The sequence below is a fragment of the Lathyrus oleraceus genome, chromosome 3, assembly GCF_024323335.1.
Source record: "Lathyrus oleraceus cultivar Zhongwan6 chromosome 3, CAAS_Psat_ZW6_1.0, whole genome shotgun sequence".
In the NCBI taxonomy this organism is placed as follows: domain Eukaryota; kingdom Viridiplantae; phylum Streptophyta; class Magnoliopsida; order Fabales; family Fabaceae; genus Lathyrus; species Lathyrus oleraceus.
Genome location: NC_066581.1, coordinates 337,096,947 through 337,104,414, shown reverse-complemented (window position 1 = coordinate 337,104,414; position 7,468 = coordinate 337,096,947). Strand labels below are relative to the sequence as shown.

The window sequence follows — 7,468 nt, the reverse complement described above, 5'->3', positions numbered from 1 at the left end:
TTACTTGAAAAATAAATATTTATTTTAAATAATTTATTTCTTGAGAAATAAATCTGGAAAAACAAACAACTGTTTTATATGTAAAAATTTAAAATGAATCATTTATTTAATACAGAATTAAATAATTTTTATATTAATCTATACTAATCAATGCATAAATTTCATTTAATATATTTTATTATGAATTAATTATTTATTGAGTAATTTATTTCTAATTTACATTTGCATCTAAATATATTTTGTATTGAATTTTGAATTTTTTTTACAATAATAATGAGTAATTATTTCGATTTTATCTATGTATATGTGGAAAATAATGAAAAATAATAATTGTTTAAATTTTCAATATAAAATCATAAACCTTCGTTAAAAATGTTTATTGTTAGTTAAAATGTGACAATAATAATGATATACTATTAATATCAATATTGTCAGTAAAAAAATAATCAATGTTAATAATAAATATTTATAACTATTATTTCTTATTATTTAATTTAAGAATCTTTAAAATAAAAAACTTCTGCACATTTATTTATCATATACAAAAACTGTATTAACTACTATTAACATTATCATTAGAATTTGAATAAAATAAACTAAATACTTAGGTACCTATCGGTTTGTTTTGTATTGATGTCTTTAAATTGCTCTATTTGTAAACTCTTAGATGATTGGTTGATATTAGAGACAGGAGAATTAGAAGATAAACATGATAATAAAATATTTCATCTAACCGGTTATACAATATCAAATTTATTTTAATTAACTATTAATTTTATTTGAGAAACAAAATAATTTTACTTGAGAAACAAATCTTTATTTTGAATAATTTATTTCTTGAGAAACAAATAACTTATATATTAAAATTTAAAATGAATAATTTATTTAATACAACATTAAATAAATTTTATTCTAATATATACTATTTATTTGCATTGCATAAATTCATTTAATATATTTTATTATGAATTAGTTATTTATTGAGTAATTTATTTCTAATTTATATTTGGATCAAAATATATTTTATATTGTATGTAGAATTTTTTTACACTAATAATGAGTAATTATTACGATTTTATCTATTTGATATGTGGAAAATAATGAAAAAAAAATAATTGTTTAAATTTTCAATACAAATCATAAATTTTCGTTAAAAAGTTCTTCAATGGATCTAACTTTTTTTCTATTTACATGAATGTTTATTTTTATAAAAAGAAAAATATTATTTATAATATTTATATTCAACTTTTTTATTGATATGATAATTGAGTAAAGTGATAATAATGATAAGCTATTAATATTGATATTGTGAGTTAAAAATGTGACAATAATAATGATACACTATTAATATCAATATTGTGAGTAAATAATCGATGTTAATAATAAATATTCATAAGGATTATTTTTTATTTTTTAATTTAAAAATATTTAAAATCAAAAAATTCTCATTATTTATTTATCATATAAAAAAATTGTATTAACTATTATTAACATTATAGTTAAAATTTGATTAAAATAAAGTAAATATTTAGGTATCTTTCAGCTTTTTACTTATATCTTTAATATTGTCCTATTTATAAACTCTTAGAAGATTGATGGATAATATGGACGAAAAAATTAATAGATAAATATGATAATAAAATATTTCATATCACGGATCACACAATACTAAATTTATTTTAATTAACTATTAGATTTATTTGAGAATCGAATTCCTTTTACTTGAGAAACAAATCTTTATTTTGAATAATTTAATTCTTGAAAAACAAATCTTTATATTATAATTTTTATATAAATGTCCCACTACAATTATATAAATTGGTTAATTATATATACGAGTAGTTTTTTTACATTATGATTATAATTATTATTGTCTGCATAGTTATTTCTTAAGATATTGGTGTAATATAAATCATTGAATTAAAATAATAAAACTTACAAAGGATATGTATCAGTAGTTTGTTGTCGTTAGAATATCTTTTTAATTAGACAATATTATGAAGCAATTATTAATAACTAAAATTTTAAAAATGATTTTAATTTTTTTAAATAAATATTATATGAGTAACATCAAGTAGAAAATTTGAGTATTATATATTAATATTAAAATTTAAAATAATAAAAATACTCAATCTCATGGATTACTATCAACACAATACCTATTTTATTTTAATCAATAATTAATTTTATTTGAGAGACAAAATCTTTATTTTCAAACGTCATAATTTCTTCTTTTTTTTCTGCATCTCACATGTCCCCATGATTTTTTAATACAATTGAATTTATTTGATAATGATTCATAATTCGTTTTATAATTAAATAAATTATTTCAAATTTATAATTGTATCTAAATGCATTTTGTTATAATTTTCATATCAAATATCCCATAACAACTATATAAATTGGTTATAATTTAAATAAATTCATTTGTTTAATAATTATATATTTTATTTATCAAATGAAATACATTATTTCCGTTAACGTTATATACTTTTTTCCAAATTATATAACATTGTGCACACGGGTCTCTTACTGATTTAATTTGAAATGATTAGATGTGTGAAAGGACAGTTAAGGGCAAGATGAATTCTTTGAATATAGTTTAAGGTTTGATAATGAAATAATTTTGATAGTAATTAGTTTTTTTTATTATGATAGTATATTGATAATAGATATAGCCTTGTGAATTAAAAATAAGTAATTTTCATTTCCTTCGCTGATTTAGCTAAAAGGTTCATTAAGAATTTGTATCTACCATTTATTATTTATTATTGCTATTTAAATAAAATTTGTACTTCGATAATTTTCCATTAATAAACTATTTGTCATTATCACATATTATATTAAATTATAAAATATTTGAAATAATTAAATAAAAATAGAGTTAATATGTTAATTAAAAATATTACTTTAAGATTAAAAAATATAAAAATAAAAAAAATTTATTAGAAAAAACAATAAAAAATGAATTAACAATTTTAGTAAATACAATTCACAATTTCCAAAAAAAAAATCAACATTTAACTCTTCTTAACTTGTATCCTTAGGTTATATATTAACATTACCCATACTTTAAATAACAATTCAAAACATACCATTACTGTTGAAAGGTACTAGTACTAAAAAAAACATTTAAGGCTAAATTAAATTTTAAAAACCTATCATTACGGTAGAATTAAATTATATTAGTATTAAGTACAATTCTAGTATTAGTTTGATTCTGCAATTGCTTAGCCGGAATAATATGGCGGCAGCACAATCAATGGAACAGGTTTACAAGGTTCGGCTAAGAGTTATGGTGGACAAAGAAAGCAACAAAGTTCTGTATGTTGAGTCTGGTAAGGATTTCGTTGACGCTCTCTTCGGTTTCTTAACATTGTCTTTAGGGACTATTGCCAGACTTGTGGCTAAGGACTCAAATATCGAAGCAGTTAGAGTTGGAAGCCTGAGTTCACTCTATCAAAGCATAGCAGATCTTGATGAACAATATCTATCTACACATGCTTGCAAGGAAATCCTACTCAATCCTAGAAACTCAATGGAACCTTATTGCAAGCAACTCAAACTGAATATCAATGACACTGTCCTCTCTGAGAATACAGACTCTAATCAAAAGCGCGGCTTTGGAAAAGTAATGAATAGAGTATTATCTCCATCCCCACAACCAGGATGTTTGCGTTTAGAAAATGGCTTTGTTAAGGAAAATGCCACATTTATCATTTCTGATGATCTATCTGTGATGCCTAATGTTTTTGGATCCGTTGTTCATCTACATCAGAAACATAAAATCACTAACTTTGAAGCCGTTCTCGAACAAAATGTTGAGATTACCAAAAGAGAGGCATGTGTGTTACTATCGCTATAACTCTCATCTTGTATTTGCTTTTGTTTTCTCTCATTAAATATTGTTTTTCACAGGTAGTTGATATTCTCAAGTTGTCTATGACTTCAAAGACACCTTTAACAGATTTCATCTTCAGGAAGAAACATGTATCAGTCAAACATAAATATAGAAACCAAACCGAATTGAAGCTCGGAGAGGTGACATCCAACCAGGGTAGGCAGATGTCTGTGAAAGTAGTGAGACAAAAATCAACTCGAAAGATTTTGTTTGCTGAAGCAGGAGTAGATTTTATTGACTTTATTTTCAGTTTCCAAACTTTTCCCTTAGGAGGAGTGTTGCATATGCTTGAAGGAGTCTCTTCTTTAGAATGTATTGATAATTTATACAAAAGTGTGGCGAATTTGAGTCCAGATATATATTTAATGTCACAGAATGTGAAAGAAAAACTAAGTAAGCCTCTAGTTAAATCATCTTTTGGTAGCGGTGATGGAGGTTATCATGGGGATAGTTTTCTACCTTTGAAGTTGATAGATTCTATGTTTTCAGCTTCAAATTCATCCGTTTTGGGAAAATTTGCAAAAGGTGCGTCCATGTTTATGGTGACAGATGATTTGGTTGTGACTCCGATATCGTCCTTCAATGCTATTTCATATCTAAATAGTTTAAATGTTTCTATGTTGGATGTGGAGGAAAGGGTTGTTAAAATTGGTCTAAAGGAGGTAAATTCACTTTGTAATACTCATAGCATTGTTATTCATTTTTCATTCATTATTATAATGTTTGGATTGTTTATATATTGCAGGGTCTCAGTATTTTAAAAACTTCTTTGACATCAACTTCTGCTTTAACAAATGGTCTCGGCAATGTTTTTGATTTGGGATGGCGTTCGTTCGGGTTGCGGTCAGTCCTTTTGATTGTGGTAGTTGCTTTTGCGGTGGATGTTGGTCGTAGAGCAAAGTCGTTTTATTTGAAATAGTTTGTAATTTGAGCTTATCAAATTTTAATTTTGTTAAAAAGATTTTGAACAATCATAACTAATGTTATTTATAATGGGGTTATACATATGATTAAAAATTGCATCACTGCTGCAGTTCAACAATAGTGAAGACGATGAAAAAATTTTCCTCCAAAATGTTTGATACAATTTCATCAAATGTCTTATGCTCACCAAGTGTACATGCGTACCCTGCGTGAAAATAAATATTTAGTTCCATAATAATTGTTTTTCAAAAATGGTAGAATTATTTTTACATTATCAATGATAGTTATGTATTTAGTCAAGTCAATTGATAAATTTTAAATTATTTATATCATAATTTAACCTTTTGAAATATTTTAATTAAATTTACATATAATGTTTTTTTCCATGCACTAACATTAAACTCTAAATAAGTATGTTAATTTATTTTTCAATAAATTGAAAATGTGAAAGTTGTTCGATAATTACCATGTTAGGTTTTGGAAAATGAAATATTCATTAATTAATTAATGTGTATTACTATTTAAGAATGAAGTTTCATTTTAGTTAAGAAATTATACTACCTCCCGCTTTTATATTTAAGTCATTTTATAATATTAATGAATTATTAATATTATGTTTTCTATTACATTCTTATATATTTATTATTTTCTTTCTTTTCAATTATGTTAATTTGTCTTTTCAATATCTTTAGTAAAGGACAATTTTGTAAAACTCTTTATAATTTCTCTTTTTCATACCACAATTATTACATTTTTTAATATGTGTAAAAAATCAAAAACGATTTATAATAAAAATATATTTTATTTAGGTAATACTAACTTACACATGTTAAGCACTAATTATAGAAGTATTCTCTTCATTCTTTTTTAAGTGTTATTTTTTGACTTTTTATCTATACCAAAGAAACTAATCATTATTGTTACTTTTCTAACAATAATTCTTATTTTACCTATAATACCCTTAATGATTTATTACATTCATTTTACTTTTTCTCTCTCTGTAATAATTACTTAGGAGTAATTTTGACAAAATTGTAATTAATACTACCTTGAACTTTGTAAATGACAAATAAAAAGAAACAATTTTTTTACAAGAAATAGACGCTTAAAAAGGAACGGAGGGAGTATTTTCTTAGAACTTGTGTATTATCTTTATCAAAATTTTACAATTAATATTTTTATTATTTTTTTCAATATAAATTTTATATTTATGAATTACTTAACATGTGTCATTGAGGAATAAGTTAGCATTATCCAAATAATAATTATAGAGTTTTTAAAGACTTAGGAAATCGAATACAAATGAGAGCTCTGATTACATTTTTTTATGTTGCTAAATCTGGATTTTGTCGAAATTTAATTCTTTTTAAAGGTAATGTCTTTGTTAAGTTTGAAGTTTTGAGTTATATGAAAACATTATTTTGGAATTGATTCATAAGTGTTGCATGTAATTTCTTTTTTTTAGAGTTCCTTGCCGATAATTTCAGGGTTGGATTTGTTGTAGGTCGATTTATTGGAGTTCTCATGCTTATAAAAAACTTAACGTTTGGACATATAACATGTCTTACAATTACATCAAATAGATATGATAATTTATTTATTTTAATAAAAACTACAAGATATAAGAAATTTATTATTATTTTTTTCCTAAATATTTAATTTGTATTAAAAAATATATTAATTCGTATTAAAAAATATATAGATTTATTCATTTCAATAATGATAGAGGAAATTGATTGATTTATTATTATTTTTCCTAAATATTTAATTCGTATTAAAAAATATAGTAATTAAATTGTAAAATAAATAAATAATTTTTACTTCGTATTAATTGATTGATTTATAATTATAGAATGCGAATAACCTACTATCTTCTTGATGGAAACAATAGTCAAATCTTTTTATTTTGCTTGCATTCGCATAAATAGAGTAATATGGAGAATAATATTAATATATTAAAAAATATATAAAATATGGGTAGGTATAAAAAAGGGTTAAATATGTGTTTGACCCTTCTAAATATCTCATATTTAACTTTTTAGTCCTTCCAAAAATTTAATATCGTCCACCTACCAACTTTAAAATGCTGGTCGACATAACACTATAATCTTATTTATGGAATCAATAGGTACATTTTTTATAATCTTCGTTCATGGAATCAATAGATACATTTTTGATGGAATCAATAAATACAAGTCTATTTTGCTTGCATTCGCACGGGTAGTGTAAATGAAAAATAATATATAGAGAGAGGAATTAAAAATTGGGTTAAATATGTTTTTGTTCTTTTAAATATCTCATATACCGGTAGACATAACTTAAAAATTCCTTCAAAGAAAGGTCCTCCTACAAATTTTAAAAAGCTCAAATACTGGTAGACATAACTTAAAATCCGTTTTACATTTTTAGAGGAAATTGATTGATTTATTATATTTTTAGTAAATATTTAATTCGTAATAAAATATATTAATGAAATTATAAAATATTTAAATAATTTTTTTTATAATATTGAGTACAACATATTTATAATTGATAGACTGAGAATAAACTACAATCTTCTTATGGAAATATTAGATACATGTTCGTCGGTGACAAAACAGATTTCCCCGTCAAAACCTGTTTATTTTGTCTGCATTCCAACCG

At 23.2% G+C, this 7,468-nt stretch overlaps 1 pseudogene; it reads left to right on the top strand.

Moving 5' to 3' along the window:
• The first annotated feature begins 3,244 nt into the window (after positions 1-3,244).
• LOC127131160 (uncharacterized) lies at positions 3,245-4,820 on the top strand (annotated as a pseudogene).
• The last annotated feature ends 2,648 nt before the right edge of the window (positions 4,821-7,468 follow it).